Below are 24,279 nucleotides of genomic sequence, written 5' to 3' on the forward strand. Positions count from 1 at the left end.
CAGAGTTGCAGACAGAAGAGGCCCATCAAGAACTTCACCTTGCTGTAGTTCCTAAAGCAAGGGGTAGGGTGGGGTAGAGTTCACTATGCCCCTGAACATAGGCACTCTGAAAACGTAGAAGTCATGAGTCATGCATGATGCACAGTGCCAGGATGTGAGGCGATTGTGACATGGTATTGTTTCAAGGCCTTTAAGTGGTGTCAAAAAACTGGGGGTCTCTTCAAAGGGCGTGCTCGATGTAAGGAAGGCCATGGTTTAAAACACCTAGGCTACAAATCTGCGCTTACCATAGTGTTCCGCCTGACTGGTATTATGTTGTTTCGGTCATTGCATCCAGATATATAATACACCAAGTATCATTACACCAACAACAAGCCAGGACTATTGGCTTTGTCAATGGTTAGTTGCTTAAAATTAAAAAAGCAGCAACCATTGCTTTGTTGAATATAATATTGAAAATACCTCAGTTCTAAAATGATGACAGTGAAAGAACGATAACCGTTCTTTTTAACTTGTTTTACAGGCTTCTTTATATAAACAAGTTTTCTAACAATGCAGCATGGGCGTTTTACTTTTTATCGAACAGAATGCCCTGCTGTACACTGAGGCAGGAGGAGGCCATCACATGATGTAACATCCCAGACTGCCCCATTGACACTTGGTATGTGGCAATTACCTGGCATACAGAATGACAATGGGCGGGGTGGGGCGGCTCTTGTGCTCCAGGAGGAGTACGAGGTGGCCCCATCGGGGGGCGAGGCCTCTCACAGAGGAGCAGTGCTGCTCCCTGTGATGGCCAAAATTACGGACAAAAGGCGTCCGTAAAAGGGATCCTCACGGACAACAGACGTGAGGTCCAAATTACGGACGGTCCGTGAATTTTACGGATGGGTGGTCACCCTACTACAGACGATTACAGGGGATCGAGCCAACAACTTAGCCGAACCAGAGTGTAGCTTGGCTCTAAGATCCCTTGCATGAGCTGAGCCATGAAAATGCTGGCCATAAAAATAGTGCACTAGGATAGAGTCTCTTCAAAATTCATAAAAGAGCATTTCTTTAATATGTGAACATGTTTCACACCTTAGTACATTTAGATTATATTACTGCACTGAGAGTCATTTATTAAAAGTGAGTTTTTAATCATGAACCTAGAAACTTTCATGACTCCAAGAATGAGTGTCTGAAAAGTTTCAGCACCCCGTCCATCTCCTTGCGTTTGCTTTGTTCGCCCTAAGTTAGCAGGGTATGCCCAGACGTGGGTCCCTTGCTTACTTTATCACTGGATTCAATCTAGCCTGGCTGATGAGCTGCTAGCCCGAAACCGGTCCCGGGATGCTTGTTTCCGGACCAGGGAAGACATGGCTTGGCAGTTCGGCTGGACAGTTCCCATGAGGCACAAGGTAAAGACTGGTTTGCATATAGCTATGTCTGAACTGGGGTGGAGAAGTGAGCTAAAGAACGATGGATTTAACCCAGATCTGTGACGGGGGGTGAGTGTCTGAAAAGTTTCAGCTCTCCGTCCATCATCTCCTTGCATTTGCTTTCCCAACCACTTCAATCCTGATAATTTCATTAGTGAAATAAGAAGCAAGTTGTCTTGTGCACACTATAAGTGGCCTGCATTCTTATACATGAAACAACATGATGTGTGCAATATACAAGGCTTACATTTTAATATGTGGAACAAGAGGATAGTATATTAAATCAAACAAAACAGGTGTTTGTACAGTGTGCACACTGAATGCACCTATTTCAAGTTGCTCTCATATGATGATTCAGAAAAAAGAAGACAGGTGAAAAAATATTGGCCCAGGGTCAAAATAATTTGATGATGCAGGAAAGAAGCCTTACGATTGATCCCAGCTTTTCTGGTATCAAACTATGTCATTCAGACTCTAGATGGGTACCTCTTTCTCTCTCCTGTTTTACATCAAAGGTTAATGCTTTGTTTTTTATTCTTGGGGTGTGAGGTTTGAGCTTGGGTTGCAGGCAGAAGGCCCTTAAAAGCACGGCTCATTTCAGGCTCCAACGACCAAGAAGCCCTCGAACCGTGCCAGAACGAGGCATCCAGATCAAGCTTTCAGTTGCTCTCCCACCTCTAGCCACAACTAATAGACTTTTAGATTGAGTTGAGCTGCAGAAGTGGGCCACTTACTGACAGATTAGATGGTCATCTGTTTAGCGTGGAACCAGTGGGATTTTAGGGTGGCTGGCCAACAACATGAGGGACCATGTGGTGTAGAGTAGGGTAACCAATGACTTACCAGGTGGCGGATCCCACTAGGCCCCAAACAACGACAGCTAAAAAGACCCTTTGGGAAATTGACTCAAAGGCTACTTAAAAATGTTCAGAGTCAATTTAAACAAAACAAACATACACCAGGCTGCCTCAAATTAATGACTCAAATATCTTCCAGTTAGCTGAGACAAAAAGCATAGAAAATTAGAATCATACATTTAAATGTTGTTTCAGAGGTATTTTTAGTCAAAGTGGACCAAATGCTGAAAAGTGGTTGGGTTTCTCAAGACCGAATGCTAATGCGGCAAAGAAGATATTACCTATGTATATCCCATCCAAGGGGGCTGTAAAAGGATCAGAACTTTACACAATATTAAATGAAAAACTATGCTAAGTGGTAAATAAAGCAAAGCATTAGTCAGTGCCAAATAGTGGCAAAAGTCTAGTTTGTAAATCTTGCAGCAAAGCTAAAATGACGCGAACGACTGTTAAATGAAGTGAAATGAAGGTAAATTTCAGTTTGATGATAGAAACATGAGACAAAATGATGTTACGGGATGGTGCTTTTTGGCAAGCTCGAGGAGCCAGATAATTGATGACTAAGGAAGAAGCAGAAAGGATTGTTTTTATGAGGACAGCGGCTAAAACACAGGGAGGAAAGATAATGGGCTGGAATGCTGACTCGATGTGAAACACTGCAAAACATTTTACTTAAGACGGTGACAGGGTTTTATGTAGGTTAATGCGTTGCGTTCACATGTAAATTGTAAAGCTTAGTAGTTCAGTTCACAAAGGTGAGTAGTAAATAAATAATTAGAGTGGGAAAAAGGCTTAGAAAACAGCCCAGAGGCTTAAAACAAGAGACTGGTGAGGTCGGCACAAAGATGGCTGTACACTGGTGAGGTTTCTCGCGCCGGAGAAAAGATATTGGCATGAACCGATAGCAAGATGGCAAAATACATGCTCTAAACAGATAAGCCAGTGGCGTAACAAAACGTGAGGCACCCCACCCCCTGCAAAGTACGAGGGGGGCTCTCCTTGACCCACAACCTACCACTTTTGCTGAGAGGCCCCCAGGGCCGGACGGGCCATAGCAGGCACCGGGCAATCCCCCGGTGCTCCGCACGAGTGGGGGCCGGTTTTGGGCCCCTTGGGGGCCGTTTTCTTTACAGGGCTGTTTTTGCCTGTGGGGAAGGGGGGCCGGCCGAGCACTTTGCCGGGGCCGGTTGTGGTTCCCAGTCGTGCACTCGAGGCCCCCTTGGATCTCTGGCCCCCACAAGCACTGCAGGTGTTTGTTACGCCACTGATAAAAGCTGGGAAGACAGTCGGGACCACAATTGCCTCTGTAGGATAGTTACCTGAGGACTGGCGGGATGGCAACACCAGAGTGGTGACGGGCAGCACACGGCTACAGAAGGTAAGATGGACGCAGGGCTCGGATTCAGTTCGCTGAGGTGTTAAAATAGCATCTGAAACAACCCCTGCAAGACGATGGCGACAAGCATCCAAGCACCGAATGTGAGCAACCAGCGAGAAGTGAGCATTGGAGGGGTCTGGAGATTCTGAGGCCTGGGCGCAGAGCAATTCCCGACCCCCTGTCCCGGAGGCATTGTAGTGGGCCGCAGTGCTTATATTGTAGAAAAAATAAAGTGCCAGGGCTCTCATGATGAGGCCACTGCAGCTTGCACTACATATTGCCCCAGCTATGCAACCAATCATAGTAAAAGACACAATTGATGAACAGAATACAGAACAAATCAGAACAGTCACCCCCAGTCAAGAGATCTGGATTAAATCCATCATTCGTTTTGCTGAACATGCCACCCCAGATTACATCTGGCCATATGCAAATCAGTCTTGACCCTGTGCTTCATGGAAACAGTCCAGCCCGAACTGCCAAGCCAGGTCCTCCTTGGACCGGAAACAAGTATCCTAAGAAAGTTTTTTGGGTTTCACCCTTCATCAGCCAGGACAGCTTGAATCCAGTGGCACAGTGAACCCGGGACCAACGTCTGGGCATACCCGGCGCACTTAGGGCGAAAAAGCAAGAGACACACAATTGATGGACGCCTGGCCCCTGTCCCTCCTAATCGCTCTGCCTTATGCCACATCAGCCTGCCCCAACCCCGCTTCTGCGAACCACTTAAAACCACTCGGCCTGAACTCCTTCGCAATCAGCTTCCCCCCCCCCCCCAACCTCTCACAAAGCGAAAAAAACTTTAAAACAAAAAATGATCATACAACATCCTGAATCACTTTTCGTGGACATCTACCACTGCACCTCAAAAGGACAAGTAAAAATGGATCTCATCTTCCACACTGAAAGACCCGAAACATGGAACTTCATCCTCAGATCGCAACTCAATATCTCCAAAATGACCAACATATCTATCCCAAAGCTACAAACTGTCTTTCACAGCCCCCAAGCACAATAGGCAAAATGGGAACACCACTGCGACCATCTACTCCAATGGCACTGTCCTGATACAAGCCAACAATAACAACCTAGAATTCTTTGAGGCCCTCTTCCCATCCCTCCGTACTTACCCCCGCCCAGGCACTCCTCCCCTGCCCTCCTATTCTCCTCTCCCTGAAAAACCCGACCCACCAACAGAACTCACCCCCCACCCCGGGGCACCCTAGTAATAACACCTGCCTCCTGCGGCAAGACTACACCTCCAACACTACCAGAAAGAACAACACTACCAGAGAGAACTCACCCCCATCCCGGGGCACCCTAGTAATAGCACCTGCCTCCCGCCGCGAGTCTCCACCTCTTAAACGACCAGAGAGAACAAGACCCCTCAACTCCCCCCCGGCAACCTCCCTCTCCAGACCCTCCTCCCTCCCAACCCACTTTGGACGAGCTAAACACACAGCATGTGACTCCCAACCCCCTCCTTAGCCCCACATGCAATTTAACATCCATGCCCCAACATAGCCCCTGCCTCCCCACACCACCGACCCCGCCCAGATCTAACACAAACAACCCACCCACTAAAGAGCAACCAAACACCAGGCTCCGCCCCCAGGTATAACTCATGCACAGAACACTCACACTGACCTAGAGACTGGACAGCGGCTCACACTGCTTGAAAGCCGAATTACCACCATAATCCAGGGTCTTAGCGAAATCCTTACCAACCTGGCCACTCCCATAAAACCCCACCAATATACTTCCATCCCCTTTCTTTCTCAACAAACTTCTCAGTGCCCCCGATCAGGATGAGATCTCCTCCCCCCTCTCTCATCAGACACAGAGAACAAAAAGTACTAGAGAGGTCACTTCTGCGAGTGAAGCGGCAGCTCTAGTCTCCTCATATGACAATCTTATTACTGCCACCCCAATCCAAAATACAGGTGATCACCGGACTGGAAAGAGAACAGGCCCCCCCTGAAATCCCCTAGACCCCCGGCCACACGCACCATCATCCCCACGGTCCCCTAAACGATTAAACAGACAACAGAGACGCCACCCACAAACTGCATGCGCAAACTGCAGGTCAGCCATCAAGCATGCCATAGAGCTAGCTGAATCCATCCTCTCCCATGACAGACATTGCATTCATCACTGAGACATGGCTAAATGACTCCTCATCCCCACTCCTGGACACTCTTGTCCCCCCGGCTTTATCACCAACAAAGTTAAAAAAGATCAGGTGGAGGTATAGCAATCCTCCACAAAAACAATATTTCTGTATCAGAAATGGACTCCGTCACCTATAACACTTTTGAGTGCCTAACCGCCAACATCAACACCAGCAATACAAAAACTAATCTACCACCTCATTTATCACCCCCCAGGCAACACCGAACACCTTTCCAACCTGATTGCCCACTGCTCTCTCAGAGATACGAAAATCCTTATTCTGGGCGACTTCAATCTTCACTGGACTGGAGAAAGCAACCTTCTAATCCAGAACCTGAAGGAGCTGCTTCACAGCAACAACCTCACCCAACACTGCTTAGAGGAAACCCATAATAAAGGAGCAATCCTAGACGCTATTATTGCCCAGCACGACACTGTCTTGATAGACCACATCCTGCCCGTCGACTGGTCAGACCACCACTTGATCCTTTTCCACCTCACTTAAACTATTACTCCTAAACCCTCCTCCCAAAACCCTCTGAAATGGACTAGAAACTTCACCCAGATTAACATGGCTGACCTAGAGAGAAGGGTTAACTATCACCTCACTGCCCCCACGGACAATCTATCCACAACAGAATTAACTGCACACTACAACACAAACATGACATCCATTCTAGATGAAGTAGCCCCCTTAAGACTAAAAAAAAAACAGTAGCATCCCCTCCAGAACGTGACTTTACACGGACATTAACAAAGAAAGAAAACTAAGAGCTTCATAAATACTATGGAGGAGCAACCCCTCCTCAAGCCTTCTCGAACAACTCAAAGCAACCCGAAGGACATACAAAAAACATATCAGCAAAGTAAAATCAACCTTCTTATGCAACGCCCTGGACAACTCAAAAAACAGGCCCAACGAACTGTTCAGAATCATCAAACAACAAATCTCCAAACCCCTGGAATCCTCCCTAGAGGCCTCCAAAGACTTGTGTGAAAACTTCGCCAACTTCTTCGAAGAAAAAAATCACCAAGATTGAGCTCTCACTGGAAATCAACGTCAACCCAGTCTGCAAAAACCTGTCTCCAGTGACAGTAGATAGCTCACCCAAGCACCCTCTAAAACCTGGAAGTCCTTCATCCCCATCCCGGAAACAGAGATCCTCAAACTAATCTCAACCTCCAAACCAGCCTCTCACATCCTTGACCCGATACCCAACAAACTGACCAAAAAACTGAGTCTCTCCATAGCCCCGTTCTGGTGCAAGATCATTAACAGCTCCCTGAGAACGGGCATCATACCTGAATGCCTCTAAGTTGGCCAAGTCACACCACTACTAAAAAAAAACTGGCATTGACTCCAAGTAACTGAACTTCAGACCTGTATCCAATCTCCCCCTCCTTTCCTAAATACTGGAGACATGTGTCCTCCAACAACTGACTCAGCACATTGACAACATCAACCTTCTTGACCCCCACCAATCGTGTTTCAGAAAAGGCTACAGCACCGAAACTGCGATCCATAACATCACTGATGACATCCACAAATGCCTCGATACCAATCAATGCTGCCTCCTCAATCTCCTAGACCTTTCAACAGCCTTTGACACGGCTGATCACCAACTTCTCATCGAGGCGCTTCAAGAAAGGTTAGGAGCTAATGAGGTGGTCCTACGCTGGTTCTCCTTCCCACACAGCCGCTCACAAAGGATAAAAAAAAAAAAAGAAAAAAAAAAAAAAAAACTTTACCTCTGACCTACAGCAGATCAACAGGGGAGTCCTCCAAGGTTCAGTGATTTCACCTTAACTGTTCAACATATACATGGAACCCCACACCACCATACTCAAAAAAGAAAACATCCCTTTCCACCTCTATGCAGATGACACCCAAATCTATCTCGAAACCACCTCCATCGAGGACATCCACAGACTAAATGCCACTCTAAAAGAAATCCAACATTGGCTGTCACTTAACCACCTAAAACTCAACCAAGACAAAACCGAAATACTCATCTCCAACAAAGAAGGGGAACCCACATATTTCAAAATGACTAAAAGCTTTGGATGCTCTCAACGGCAATCACACTCTGACCCACTCCGTTAAGTCATTAGGAATTACCCTAGACTCAAAACTCGACATGGCCAATCACATCAAGAACTCCGTAAAGAGTGCCTTCATCCACTTGGTTACTTAACAAAATAAAACCATTCATCCCAACCAATGACCACAAACAAGCCACCCAATCACTGCTGCTATCCAGACTAGGCTATGGGAATGCCACCCTCACTGGTACAGCAATATCGCACCAAGCCCCCCTCAAAACCACCCTCAATGCAGCAGCCAGAATGTTCACTGGAATCAGGAAATACGATCACATCTCACCAGCACACAGAACTAAAATAGCTCCCAATAGAACTGCGTGCCAGATACAGAACTGCCTGCCTCACACAAAGCCCTTCACACAGGTAAACTGGAGTACTTGGTTGCCAAACTCAAAAGGGCTGGTCAGACAAGGACCCCCAGGAGCTCCAGTACCCTACTACTCATCCCCTTCAAAACACGCAAACAAAAAACTACTGCACGATCCTTCGCCGGTAATGCACCCAAAATTTGGAACGCCATTCCAGCAGACATCAGGACCATCCTGTCCTTCACAAAATCCAAAAAACAACTTAAAATCCTTTTCCTCAACCGCTCCCTCCCGAATGGCTAGCCGCCATCCATATGCTTTTCCCTGCTCATCATCTCTTCCTGTGGGTTATCAAAAGAGACTAGCCTTCGGGAGGCCTAGCAACTTGGGTAGCTGTTGACCTGGGACACAAGGCTTCTCCCATTCCCTCAGTCTTCAATGACATCCTTGGGGTCTTGCTGGAGTGGCCAAACGAGAACAAGCTGATCGTGGTAAACATCTACTCTAGACCAGTAAATATCACAACGGAGTCAGAAACCATTGACCAACTCTTGGCATTCCTAAATGACATCCCACAGGGCATACCATTTTTGGTGGGTGGCGATTTCAACTGCCACTTCGAGCCCCTCCCAGGTTTATTGGACAGTCTATCACGGGAGGAGGATGCTGTATGGTTGGTACCTCCTTCGGTAGCCCCTCCACCTAGAGCCTGGACACCTTTACCCCTTCAAATTACAGCACTTACCCTGAGGTGGGGCATTCGGGCATGTAATAGACGCGTGGGTTCAGACATTCCACCAAAATGCACTTACCACAGAGAGGGCAGGGAGTCCAGACTGGACTATATCATGGTCCATCTCTCCATGTGGCCGGATATTATTGACTTCCGGGTAACATCTCGGGAAGATAGCGATCACAACGCCCTAGAACTGGTTTATGTGGTTCGCGACCTGGAGGATTGAGGGGGTAAACCTGATTACGTTGCCCTAGGGTTCACCCTGACTAATAACAGACAGCGAGTGAGGTGGGAGAAGTTGGCTTCCAATATGGAGAAGCTCGGTGAACTCTACTCCCGGCTTATACAGACTCTTGACAAGGTGTGCACAGTAATGGAGCTCACCACGCCCCAGGATATACATAAGGAGCTAGGGAGGGCACACGTGAACCTCATTGAGTCTGTGGCTGAGGTTCTCTTTACCTCAGGAAAGAAGCGGCATTTTGATCGACCCAACTGGTATAACCAGGCTTGCCGGAAAGCAAAACTGGACCTTCTGACATCCATTAAGGACGGTGCAGATAGGTCAGTGGTCCAGGCAAGAAGAAGGGACTATAAACATTTGATCACTAATGCCAAAAGCGGAAAAGTGGGAAAACCTTGTAAGAACACTAGTTACTAGGGATTCCCGCAAATTCTGGTGTATAGTTAATACGGGGTCCGAGGAGCTAGCTCCGGCAATCGAACCCAACATCTCAGCCAAGTTATGGCGGGACCATTTTTACTCGTTATATAAGGCCCCTGACGATGCTACTGCCGATACACCACTGATTACTGATACAGTAACCAAGGGTGAACCTTTCACAGAGGTGAAAGTCCGTGCAGCCATCACAGGGCTGGCAACAGGCAAAGCGCCAGGAATGGATGGCCTCCCGGGCGATCTATTCAAGCTCGAGCCTGATGTATGGGCACCATACTTGGTTGTGATATTCAATGCTGTCCTAGAGGGTATGGAGGTTCCTAGTACTTAGCTAGGCGCAGAGATCGTTCCCATATTTAAAAAGGGATCACCTCTGCTCCCAGCCAAATACAGGCCTATCAGCCTTATCGATGTTCCCCAGAAGTTATTCGGTAGGCTGATATTAGATCGCCTCCAAAACTGGATGGAGGAAAATTCCATTCTTAGCCCCTATCAGGCGGGATTCAGAAGAAGGGTTTCCACTATGGATCAGATATTCCGCCTGAACCTTCTCTATTGGAAGACTGCGGTACTCGAGGGCGGCAGCATGTACACTGTCTTCGTGGACTTGCGAGCCGCCTTCGATCTACTACCCAGAGAGAGACTTAGGATTGTATTGTTCGAGTTGGGTATTCCGGCAGACATCCTGACTATTCTGATAAGGCTACACCAGGGAAATTTCGCACGAGTCCGGTGTGGTAGAAATGGGGCACTCTCCGACAGGTTCCCCGTTGACAAGGGGGTGAGACAGGGCTGTGTGCTTGCACCGACCCTGTTCTGCCTCTTTGTCAACGGGGTAATTGACCACCTAACCAGGATCAAAGACATCGATGCCCCTAAGTTGAACGGCAGCAGGGTGCTCACAATTATGTTTGCGGACGACACCTTGCTGCTGTCCAAATCACCAATGGGTATACAAAGAGTCCTGGACGGGTTCTCAGCGTTCTGTGCGGAGCGGGGGCTTGAGATCAATGCGTTAAAAAACAAATTCATGATTCTCAACCCCCCCCCACTAACACGCCCCAACCCTACTATTGGCTCAACAAGACTAGAGAGGGTTTTTACCTTCGAATACCTGGGCGTAACTATCAACCAGGACATGACGTGGGACACGCATCGGGCAAAGGCCCACATGAAATTGGTCCAATTATCCGGAGGTATTTCTAGGATAAGCAGATCGACCTACAAACCCTTTAGTGCTGCCCTTGAAATTTACAAAATGCAGGCCAGAGGGGCAGTTTTATATGGAGGCAAATTGTGGGGTTACTCTTCTAGCCAAAAACTACAAACAACTAAAAATAATTTCATTAGGCAGATGGCGGCCCTACCTGCAAGTACCCCTCTCATCCCGCTGAGACTCGACTTAGGTCTGAGACCCATTGTGGAGGAATTGGGATTAAGACCAATCATCTTCTGGCGCCGCATCTGGAGCACACCAGAACGTGCAAGCTACATAAGTGAGTTCCAAGAGATCCTCTGTCTACCTAAATCAAGACAAATTCCATGGTTGAATTACATCAAACAAACATGCGAGAAAATAGGCAGACCAGAGTTATGGCTAGATACAGCTAACACTTGCACTAGGACCTCACGCAAACTCATAGTGAGAGATTTTCGCGAGATGAGGCTCACTGTTACATTGGGAAAACCACAGGAGGGGTCCTTGACAGACTGGTTTCTCAAGTTTAAGGAAGTGTACTTATTTGAGCGTGTGCTAGACGACATTTCCCCGGTCCTTACAAGGAAAATCTTTTTACAATGGCGATATGGCACACTTCCTACAAGGGCATTTACAAAACATTGGGCCCAGACTTCATTGAGTGAGCATTGCCCGTCTTGTTCGCACCATCGGGAAGATGATCTGCACATTATATTCTTCTGCAAGGCCTATCGAAGACCCAGGAAATACTGGCTTGTCCCTCTCCTCAAAAAATTGGGCTTCACAAGATACCTCCCAGCTTACAGGATTTTAAAAACGGACCTCTCACCTATTATTGTACTCGGGGTGGCTAAATTCTTAACTGCGATGTGGCATATCCGTGATCGACTTTTACAATTTGAGCAAGAGCTCGCATAAATGAAATGTTCTGATTTTATGTAAATCTAGTATTCTTTTAAATGTTGCGTAATCTCGGCTTGACCGTCTTGCTGTTTTAACTGTATGTGTTTTGCATATCTTTTATGATCTAAAATTGATCGAAATAAAGATGGAAATGAAATGACTAGCTTAAATATGACCAATATTGTTAGGACTGATTAGGTTTGTCATGGGCACCTCGTTGGGGAGTTCATGAAGCCCTCACCCACCAACCTGGTTGGTGGCATGCTTCATCATCGGGCCCACCCAGTGACACCTAATGTGTCCCGGGTGTGCTGCGATGCCTGATTACAGCGGAGCTGGTATTTTACTGAGAGTGCAGTGTGAGGTGTAAAGTGAAGTGTGAGTTAAAATGGCTTGTCGAGGGTCCCAGTACCCGAGGGTAAATTACATTTTAATAACTGGGCCCCCGTCAGCGGTTAAAATAAGGCTTGTGGATGTTTAAGGGAGGCGAGTTACTACCTCCTACATCCATCAGTTGGTCGACATGTTTCAGCCAGTGCCTTAAACTAAATCTGGCTTTCCTCAGGACCTTTTTAAAATAGAGTGCAGTGCAGGATAAAATTGAGTAATCCAGGCTATGTGTTACACTCACTAAGGTGTTTCTCCAAGTGTGAGAGGGGATTCCCTTCTCATATATGCCTGTACCGACAAAATTGAAGACAGAAAAAACATAAGAAGAGGAGAGTCAAATAGGCGTCTTCGCCACAGTCATATACATAGAATGCCGAATCTACAGTGCTCAGTGGGTAGACTACAGTCTGCAAAAGTGCAATGGCACTGGTGGTACCATTAATGTGATTATCGCAAATAATTGGGCGTGGTGTCGCTAAAACACTGGTATCACACATATGCATGAGATACAAAGTGTGATGGGGCGTAAGTAAACACTCTTACGCTTAGATTTTGCAGCCAATGCTTCCAGGAGTTAAGCGGTATGGGCTTGACCCTGTAGGGAAATAATGTTGGCCACTGGGAGTTAGAGACCTGTAAGCAGGGAAAAGCGCTTACCCAGAGATTGTTGCTTGGAGGTTGTCATACTCACAGCTTTTCTGGTCAGAGCCTGCCTTGTACCTGTTGCACCGTCTTCGTACTCCGGTAGAAAGAGCTGGAGTTTCTTCTTCGTTTTTATATGCTTGCTAATTGGATTAACCACAATAAAAGTACTCAGGGACATCCTCAGGGAGTCGACATGGCCCTACCACACCCCCAGAGAATTCATCCTCCAATGCGCTACACTGGCACTAAAGGAAAATTACTTTGAATATGAGGGAACCCTCTACCTCCAGACCAATGGAACATCCATGGGCATGGAACATCCATGGGCAGCGTTTTCGCCCCAAGCGTAGCAGGTCTTTACGTCCACCAATTCGAACGCACGCACATTGCTGACAGCACAAACCCCTATCGTTCTTGGTCACAGGATACGCCTGGGTAGCACGTTTGGTGATAAGGATGTGCTGCACGAGTCCCTCGTGCAGTCTCTTCTCTTTCCCTTCCTTTCTCTGCCCCCCTCAAACTAAGGAACAGGATGCTTCAGTACCGCAGGCAAACACTGCACGGCTACCTGGCCAGTGATACTGCAGGGGCCTGAAGCCTTATAACGTTTCTCAGCTTCAAGGATGGAGTCTCCTTTATCAAGGGTTCCAGCCTCACACCAGCTGGTCTAAGCTACCTGGCAGAAATGCAAATGTGCTAGGACTGAGAAGAGCGGGCCTGCCACAAGCCAGCGCCAAGAAACCTGGCCGGTGATCGAGCGCCATATATAACCCTCTAACATAACACTATTGCCACTGTCCCCCAGCGCTTAGCGAAATTAAGTGTTTTTCCACAGTCCTTGCTAAATGTTACTTATTCTCTGAGAAACAGTGCTCCTGGCATTTGGATCTTTAACCTCTAGAGACTCGTGGTAGAGTCTTGACACTGAGTATGTCAAAGATTGTTTCAGATTCCTTGCAGGGATCAGATAGCATATTATCACCCCCACCAAACCCCCCCCCCCACCAAATAAAGGTCTGATCCTCGAGTTTACCCATATTTACAAATAACATCAGGTGAAAGGACACATGCATGGACATACCATGGCAGCATTTGTAGTCAACACCGTTCCTTCCCTCCTCCAGTTCAGTATACTTCCTACCTGTGTAGACAGCTCTATTACTCACCTAATAGCACCAACATATCTTTAGCAGATGCATGTGCTTCAAATGGACCACTATAATTGTTTTTTTTAGTGGAGTGCAGAATTGGTTAATTCTAAGAAATCACGGAACATGCAAATCCGTCATTCAGCGCAAAATTATATTTTACTACAGGATGCATTTTGCATCAAAAAACTGGCGTGAGCAACAGCAGCTCGCGTTCTCTGGCCGTTCGTGTTATTCCCACACGATTTTGGTAACATTTTGCAGCGAAAGGCACAATCATGAGGCCTGGCGTGATTCAGGGAATTTTGCATAAGAAACATTGGTGTCGTCTGAGCCTAACATTTTTAACAGAGTATGTCACGACGAGAGGCACTACCATGGCCACTATTCAGCCCAGACACAGGTACTTGGGGGGTTTCTCAACCCACCTGTCCTATCTCGCATGGTTTTCTATCAATTTCACTCACACCATGCCATCACGCAAACACCAAAGTAACAGCACTGGCGAAGGCAACAGGTGCGCCTTTGGGACCTACCAGCTTGGCCAATGGTTTGTAGCAATGCTGTACAGCATCATCTATGATGTGCATAACAGCTTAAGTAGAATAAAAAAGACTGTACACCTACAAATTGAGACAGGGGCCTTTTTTGTTTTAATTTACCGATCTGAGTTGGATAAAAAAAAACAAAAAAGCACAATCATCCATTTATTTTTTTTTTAAAAAAACGGGCAAAGGGGGGGGGTGTGAACCAACACCGGGCAAAGGGGGGGGTGTGAACCAACACCGGGCCAAGGGGGGGTGTGAACCAACACCGGGCCAAGGGGGGGTGTGAACCAACACCGGGCAAAGGGGGGGGTGTGAACCAACACCAGGCAAAGGGGGGGGAGGGGGTGCGTGAACCAACACCAGGCAAAGGGGGGGGGGGGGTGTGTGAACCAACACCGGGCAAAGGGGGGGGGGGTGTGAACCAACACCGGGCAAAGGGGGGGGTGTGAACCAACACTGTGCAAAGGGGGAGGGGGTGTGAACCAACACCGTGCAAAGGGGGAGGGGGTGTGAACCAACACCGTGCAAAGGGGGAGGGGGTGTGAACCAACACCGGGCAAAGGGGGGGTGAACCAACACCGGGCAAAGGAGGGGGGTGAACCAACACTGGGCAAAGGGGGGGGGTGAACCAACACTGGGCAAAAGATGGGGGGAGGGGTGTGAACCAACACCGGCAAAGGGGGGGGGGGGGGGTGTGAACCAACACCGGGCAAAGGGGGGGGGGGACCAGCAGTGGGCAAAGGGGGGGGGGGAACCAACAGTGGACAAGGGGGGTGAACCAACACAGTGGGCAAGGGGGGTGAACCACAGTGGGCAAGGGGGGTGAACCAACACAGCGGGGGGGGGTGAACCAACACAGTGGGCGGGGGGATGAACCAACACAGTGGGGTGGGGGGCGTATGAACCAACACAGTTTGCAGGCTAGTGAAGCAAAACAGCAAGCGGTGGAGCAGGGGTGGTCTAGTAGGTTCAACCTAAAAAGAACGCTACTTCTTTTGCTCCCAAGCACATTCACTCTAGCACTTAAGAATGGCTATTCTCAGTAATATTGTCTCACCTCTGAAAATACCTCCTTGCAGCAATCTACTAAACTGAAGACTCTCGCAGTCAGTCAACAGCTGAAAATGTAGGTTTCAAAGAGCAACACATCCTCAGTCAATGCCCTCAAAAAGCTACTAATCCGTGTCGTCTGAACAACAAGCCAGGCTCCTTATTACCAGTTACAACTGTACTGTCAACCACCCATTACTTACCACAGAAAAAACTTTAAAACTACAGAGTGGCAAAACCGCAGAAATGATCGGAATCCCGTGTCAGTAAGGGAATTGATGTGGGGGAACACATGAGCACAAAAGAGGATAACAAGCCTATGCCAACCCGACTGCACAGGGGTTTTGTTGCAGACACATAGCAACACCTAATATTTGCACTGTAGCAAATATGGAGTGAGCATACCTCTCAAATTTTGTAACTGCATGAATAATCCGTCTCAAATGCTGAATGCACAAAAACGGCTTTTATCAAACATAAAAATGAACCTGTGCAGAACCACAAAGCAGACTGACAACCTAATGGGCATGCTACGACACAAAGCAGTTTTTAATACATTAATTTAGATTTAGGAAGGGAGCTTTCAGAGTACTGCCTTTTCAAAGGTTTGTAATTATGGACAGAACCAGCCCTTTTACAAATGATAATGCTAACATTTTTCACAGCAAGCGAAGAGGGCATGGAGATGAAGTACAAGAGACAGAGACAGACCTGCACGTGTATCATCCGGAGCTGCCTTGGCCACACCGCACCACCCTATCATTCAGCAGCGAGCCTCCGCAGTGTGCCAGAAGTCCACACCCCATGCCAATCCAAGACTGATCTTTGCTCAGCCTACAAATTGCACTACTAAGAGTGCAGCAATCCTGTCCGGAACAGGCCCGGCTCTAGGATTCTTGCTCAAGGTGGGCCATGAACAAGGATGGGTGGGCTACAAAGGTGAATGGGCAGTGGTACAAAGTATAGCAGAATCTAATATTTTAGGTACTGACTGTCAACATTTGCTATTTTAACACCATAAGCAACAACAAACGAGGTGTCTATTTCGCTTTCCCTGCTTCGCATCTGGCTTTATGGAAGGGGAGGAACGCAGCATATAGATTGGCTGCAGTCTGCTTCTGGTCATGTGCAGCAGCAGAAACATTCCTGCTGCCACACATCTCTTTGCAGCTTTTCAAGCTTTTTTTAAGACAAAATTGTCAACTTTGCAATTTTCAAAGCACTGAAGTTTAAAAATGCAGCGCAGTAAGCCCTCCTGCAACGTTGCACACCCCTACATAATAAAATAATGCAGACTTTAGAATTATTTATCCTCTCTTTCTATGCATAGGTTTATTAAAAAACACAATTAAAAACTGAGTTATGGTTTTGACAAAAGTCCAGAACCAAGGAAACCCACCAGTTATGGTAACCAACACACACAATACAGGCCATATCTCACATTGCCCGTTATGCTCAAAACCCATTCTCAGCCATGCCTGGGGATTTCTCCCATCTGTTTTGCAGCCATCCAAACTTTTTCTGAGATTTTCCTTTTTGGCCATTCAAGCCTCTGGCGTCTTCCCTGTAGTGGCAATACTTCCAGCATTCACATTTCCCCCTTAATGGAAGAAGTAACACCATGCTTGAACAGCTAGTATTCGTATTCAAAAAGCTTTATTCGATTTTATCAAGAAAATCATTAAAGCGTACAAGTACAATTTATGCACAAGAATTAAAAGACAATTTTTTAAAAAAAACTCACTTGAGCATAGTTACCAAATAGTTAAAACATATCTCTAAAATTTAAAATCTACTAGCAATCATTGGACAAAGGGCCTCGTATTCCACTGGTCGATATTGACGTGTACTACTTAACACATTGAATTTCTAAATTTCATCACTGACTTCAAAAAGCAAGAAACAGCAAAGATAACATCCACATCTTCTCAGAGAAATAATTTCAAATATGCAGGTTTAAATGTTCTTATCCCCCAGCGCTTAAGTAGGGGTAGAAGGAATAGTTTCCTGGGGCTGGTATACAGATTACAAAAGAACATGATGTGAATATTGCTTTGTGTTGAATGGTCGTCACATGGACATATTAATTTCAGCGAGGTCCAATCATTCTGTTTAGGTAGAGTGACCATGCGGAAGAAAATCCCTAGGCGCAGCCTAGTCAGAAGCATGCGAGGATAGGGTGCCATTTCGATCCTAAGATAAGATTGTAAGCCTTCAGTAGGGGTAATTTGCTGATAGCTTAGGATTGTACCTTTAAGTTTCTCTATGTCCCATCTTGCACTTTCCAGGTGTGTAATTAGTGATTTTTTAAGGGCCGGCCTAGTCATGCTTTGTAAAGTCTCTGGATCATCGTAAAATTCAGGGTGTCCAATGTTAGAGAACATCATTTGTACATGTCGCAGCCATTTGACTTTTGCTGCACCATCCAGAACCATGCAGTCTTTAATGAGGTTTCTATTCAATTTACACTCCTCTGTAGTCCAAATCTTGTGCCAAAGCAAACAGGGTGATATTTTTATGATGTCGCTAAGGTATTTAACACCAGTCTCAGTGTGAGTCATAAAAGTCGACGTAGTTTTTGACACGCCCAATAGGTGACAAATGAAAATGTTCTCACAAGTTTGTAAAGAAGACACATTCTCAAAGCCCCAGAGACCTGCGCCATATGTAGCCGTGGCTATGCACTTTGCCCGGTAGATCTGTATCATTTCTCGAATGGGTTTACCCCCAATTTTGCCTGCAAAGGTTCGTAGGGCACCTATGGCACGACTGAAAGCGAGTTTCCGGGCTGACACTGCATGTTTCCACCTTCCCCACCTATCAAACACAATGCCCAGGTAGCAAAATGTGTCTGTTATGGCAATCTTTTGCTGGTCCAGAAATATTGAGCATGGGGGTCTATTGGTCTTTTGGGAGCAGGACATGGAGAAAGTTTTCGAAATGTTCACCTTCAAGTTTCTTTTGCCCATATAAGATGAGAATTCATTTACTGCTCTCTGCAAGCCTACTTTTGTCCTTGACATGATTGCCGCGTCATCGGCATATAAAAGAATGGGTGCGGGCCTACCATTAACAGCCGGATAATCGCTTGACAGAGTTAATAAACTCTCAGCAATAGAATTTATATAAAATGTAAAAAGCAAGGGCGCAAGTATGCAGCCTTGCCTCACTCCTCTATTTATGGCAAATTTTTGTGAACATTCCCCCTGAGTCCCAAACCTTACTCTAGCCCCTGCATCTCTGTATAATTCCTTAATGAATGTGAGAATAGTTGAATCCACCCCAATGTCCTCCAGAGCAGCGCGTGGTCCACGCAGTCGAATGCGGAGCTGAGGTCGACAAAGGTTACAAATAGGTCCCCTTTTTTAGCCTGCGTATACGTAGAGACTAATAGGGACAAATTTAGACATTGCTCAAGCGTCCCTAGTCCCTTTCGGAACCCATATTGGAACTCCGAGATGACCTTTTTCTCTTCTTCCCAGTGTTGTATTTTCTTGAGAAGTATCCTTCCTGCGACTTTCATAAGTCCGTCCAGTAGCAATATTGGACGGTAACAAGCAGGGTCGTCCCTGTTCCCTTTTTAGGTCTCGCCTAGACGAAAGCAAAGCGAAGCTTTGCTGTCTAGGGAGACAACTAATGTCGCCGCTTTCCGGGGAATGTGGACAGCAGACTGTGACGAGCTTGTCCTCCTGGAGATTGTAGCTCGTGTGCGCGCACGTCGCATCTCCCGCACGCATGCGCACATACACACACTCGCGTCTCCCGCACGCATGCGCACATACACACACTACATACACACACGCACCCCCCCTTAATGAAAAAAGGCCCACGCATGCATGCGCACATACACACACTGCATGCACACACACACACACACGCACCCCCCCTTAAACAGACACACGCGCAGACAGACACACGCACGCACAGACACACTACAACAGACACACGCGCACACCCCACCCCCACTCACCCCTCCTCTCCCTCAACACACTCACCTGTTCTGGCGGTGCTCGGCGGCGGTTCTGGCTCTCGGGCGGCGGTAGCGCTTTGCGGGGCTCTCACCACATGAGAGCCCCGCCTTCCCCATGCGCCCGGCCGCTCTTCACCCGGTCCCCCATCTCGGGACCGGGACTCGATCAGGAGCCCTCGGGGCTCCTCGGACAGTGGCTTCTCTCTCTCGCGCCGTGATGGAGGCGGGACTTCCGGTTGGGGCCGCGCTGCGATTGGCCGGCTGCCCAACCGCTTCCGGGTTGCCGCAGGCAGCGCGGTGGCCCGGCGGGAACTTGAAGAAACTCCCTGGGCTGCGGTGGTGAATTAAAGGCACACGAGGGTCAGCCTGGAGTGCTGCATATTAAGTAAGAATCAAGTAGAGGCAACTTGTTTATTTTAATACGTTTTGAATGCCGCCTTTGTAATATTTTGATTAGAGTAGACGGTGATGTGAACATGAATTTGCAAGAATGCTGAAACCTATCTTAATGTTGAAAAATAAATCTTTCCTTTCATACTTTTCGAATTCCACAAACATTTGTATGGTTAATATGTGCCCGATTTTGAGAATTGCTCTTGTGCAATATGAAAAGGATCTTGTTAGCTCGATCCACGTTGTATCTGGCGCTGACATACAGCGTTAGCAGCATGTAACAGGCACATGTGGATATTTATATTGCTGTATTTATATGCTGCATGTCCATTAATTGGGTCTATTGCAACCAGTCTTGCAGAAGAATGCTTCCCTCTGAGTGTGTGACTACAGCAGTGAACCAGTTAATGGTGTGCGGTTACCCTTTTCACAATGTTTGGTGCTCATCAGGTGCAGCACTGAGCTGTAAAAAAGGTTTCCTAAATCTCCAGGTTTTGCACCAGACGGTAGATTTTGTAGCAAGTGTAGCCAATCCATAGTCTCGCTGAAAATACTCTCGAATTTTACTTGCACGGAATAAAATACCACATTTATGTCTGACCGAATACTGCAAAGTTCACTTTCAAGGCAAATTAACAAATTGTATTTATGGATTGCGCTGTGGGTAGTAACGTCATACCTTCAAGACACTGCGCGCCTTTTCTGACATACATGCCAATAGAACCAATTTGGGCGGAAGGCTTTTGATTTTAGTATCAAAATATGGCTTTATTTTGTCAGTCTCCTGCGTGAAATTAAATCTTCTTCCTCGGAAGTCAATGGGAGAAATACATTCTCCCGGTTATTTATTTATTTTTAATCTCCAAATGTCGTCATCTAAAATGTTGGCATGTGTTTTTTCTGGGTGCTGCAACTTGCAAATTCATGAACAAAAAGACATGAGTTGGGTGTTTGGTGGATTGTTAATTCGTTCACTGTCTCTCCGGCGAGGAGTGTGGTGGTTTCTAATGAGCATGTAAGGTTTTTTCATGAATGGATACAATGTGCTGCCTTTTAAGAATTGCTCTTGTGCTATATGAAAATCCTATTTTCATGAATCTGGCCCTTGCCTTCTCTGTCTTCATTGCTTCTGGCGCTGACAGACCTCTTCACCAGCATGCAGTAGGCATAGACAATCTAGGCAAAGTCTTGTAGGCAGGCTGCAGGAACCATCTTAGAAAATATTTGTAAGAACTTTTCTCCTTGATTCTTTATTTTGGTGCCAAAAAGCAATTTTCTAGAACTTATTTTGAGCGCATCAATCTATTTATCATCTTGGTCTCGCTACTTGCTTAAGGCAGGAAAATTAATATAGGAAAAGTATTTTCTTTTAAAACCAAATCTGTCAAACCTTCACCAGACACGCCTCGATTCCACACGTTTCCACTACAATGATCAGAGTTGAAATTCCAAGTACAAATAATTTTTTTTTTATATTTCTTTTAACGTTTTGACTACTTTAGTGGGATAAATAATGTGTTTCTATGAAGAGGACAGTTTACTGTTCCAGTAAATGATCTGTGAGATCGGAGAAGGTTTAGGCAGTTCTCAGTGTAGCAGGGAAGTGGATACTTAATGCCATTATGCCTTCTCCGGGCCTACGACTAAGGCTGAAGTCAAAGGCTTCTTGGAGGATGGAGGTTAATGGAGAGAAAGCAGAGAGCCTCTGTGCTTAGTAGTGATGGAGCCTGAGTGAGGGCATTGGTGCTGGCCACTGAATCTGCATTCATTGGTCGCTGGGCCTTGGCGAGTGAGCTAGCGGATGTGCAAGGGCAGCATTTGTGACCGTGGCAGCTTCTCCGAATGGTATATGCGTAAAACGCCTTCAAACTGAGAGGCTTTCAGTGAAAAGAATGATTGTTAAAGCCAGTATGTTTGGCTTACACACACAGGCACTCCGAATACAGGTACACGTGGAGCAAGCATGCAGACATCCACACCTGCAGCCGTACCTGCAGACATCCATACTGCCTCACCTGCAGTCATTCATACCTGCAGACATCCATTTCCGCAAATTGAACAGACCTTTTGGTACCCTTCCACAGATCAGCATTCACACATAACCCCTGCACCTCCTGATGCATGCGAGTGCTTTAGAAGGTGAGAACACTAAACATAATGTTCACAAAAGTTATTTACAAAAGTTTAAGCTATTGCCATTATAAATTAGAATCACTTTTAAGTATTAATTATTCAAAAGAAATAAAAGCCATTTTTATTTGTAATATCAACACATGTAAGTCACGTAAATACAAAACATGTTGCATTACTATAGGTGTCACATTTGTGAAAGTTATAACTATTGGCATTGTAAATGACAAAGCTATTAATTATGTTATTTTAAAAAAAAAACCACAAATTACAAATTTGTCATTTACCATACCAATAGCTCCAACTTTCCTAAGGCGAGACCTATTGCATTGCAAATGCTTGTTTAAATATGGGGACTACAATCGCGTCCGACCAGGTGGTAATGAACCCGCATTTATTTCCCATATTCAATACATTTGTGAGCAAAGGAACCCAAAAATGCGGCTCTGATTTATAAACATCCACTGGGGTGTAATCAGGGCCGGGGGCTTTGCCTGAGGCACTTTCCCTAAGGGCATCTTCAACTTCTAAGGTAGTAAATACCAGTTCAATCGGGCAAGGGGGTGCTGGGGAGACAGTTAGCTGATTATCCTGTGTTATACTATCTGCAGATGAAATCACCCTACATGGGTTCGGGGCATTCCCCTGGGTATTATTAGAATAAAGGTTACCGTAGTGTTCTACCCAGAGCTCACCCGTTATAGCTACTTCCACGGAGTTATCTCTATCTCTTAAATTATAGACAGATCTTATAACTTTCCAAAAGGCATTACTATCCTTGTTCCTAGCGGCTTCCCCCAAAGCTTCCCAGGCCTCCTTCTCTAGTGTCGCCCTCCGCTGTTTGATAGCCAGCTTATATTCTTGTCTCGCCTGACGAATTTGGACCCTATTTTTTGGATCAGCGGACAGAGCTTTCTTTAAATTTTTCAATGTAGATGTACATCTAGAGTCAAACCACCCACGGGTATGCCTCCCATTGTCCTTGTAGTTCCTAGTAAGTGCATTTTTTATGTGACGCTGTATGTTAGAAAATGCAGCCATAATGCTCTTTGGATCAGTATCTTCCTCTAAGCAGGCAAGAATGTCCGTGGAACAAGAGGATAGGAGGTTTTGAAAGAAGGATGTTGGGTTCGTTTTCTCCCATTTAATTACATACCCGTTAGTCAGGGTAACCTCATATGGGTATGAAACCCTGCTAGGTTCCTTTGCTTTGTCCCCCAGCAGTTTTACCCCGAAGGTGATGGGATAATGATCGCTCATAGGGTCATCCCCAATTTCCCAGTAGGTTATAAAATCAGGATGAGTTGGTGATATCAATGCAAAATCAATTGTGGTTTTACAACCTCTTCCATTATACGTTGGGGCAAAGGGAACCTGGGGGGAGCTTGCCTGGTTGATAAAAGTGAGGTCAAAGGTAAATATAACGTTGTTAAGGAGAGACCCCATGTTGGTGTGGGAGAAGTGCAAGGGACCATCCTCCCCGAGATCTGACAGGCCGCACAAACCTAGCTCACAAGACGGGCAGATGGTACAATTGAAGTCACCCACCCACAACATTATATGATCCCCTGTACCTTGTTCTCTCAGTTTGTGGATATGATGCATCATAATGTTCATATTTGATTCCACTTAACTAATTGGCAAGTTATTATAGAAGTTCACAAGATCCACCCTTTGTGAAGTGCCCCATTTGAATGATATAATTTGGAAATACTGACTGGAGTGGAAGCTGCAAACTTTTACATCCCCTACATTCGAGATGTATGTGCACAAGCCCCCCTTGTTGCGATCCTGGGCTGATGGCACAGCAGGAGAGTGAAAGGTTCGATAGCCCAACATGTGGGCTTCCTCTGTAAGCCAAGTTTCTTGAAGACACAGGATGCCATACTTCTGCACAATCTCCAGCCAAGGTTTGTGGGTGATCTTACTACCAAGGCCTGCTACATTCCAGGAAAGAAGAGAGTGCATTGGGTTTCTATATCCCTGTGGATGAGGCCCTCCATTCCCCTTTGTGCCTTTCAGATCTTGCGAGTGTGCAGGCTCTACCTGTCGTGTAACCTGGGCAGTGAGATCGTGCTGTTCAGGGGGGTTTAAGTCTAGCCCAATGTGACTTGGAACTTGGGATCTAGGCATTGATTTTTCACTCGAGTCAGTCCCCATTGGGGGATTATGGGCATTGGTAAGGATTGAAGCAACACTCATTCCCAGTCAGTCCACCTGATCCAGACACTCAAACCTATTCATAGT

The 24,279-nt window shown here is 46.4% G+C and overlaps 1 protein-coding gene across 2 annotated transcripts in view; it reads right to left on the reverse strand.

The window, feature by feature from the left end:
* Nucleotides 1–24,279, reverse strand: part of PC (pyruvate carboxylase) — a 2,223,386-nt gene that overhangs the window by 1,447,209 nt on the left and 751,898 nt on the right. The window lies entirely within an intron of this gene.

The sequence above is a fragment of the Lissotriton vulgaris genome, chromosome 9 (genome assembly GCF_964263255.1).
Source record: "Lissotriton vulgaris chromosome 9, aLisVul1.2, whole genome shotgun sequence".
Taxonomy (NCBI): Eukaryota; Metazoa; Chordata; class Amphibia; order Caudata; family Salamandridae; genus Lissotriton; species Lissotriton vulgaris.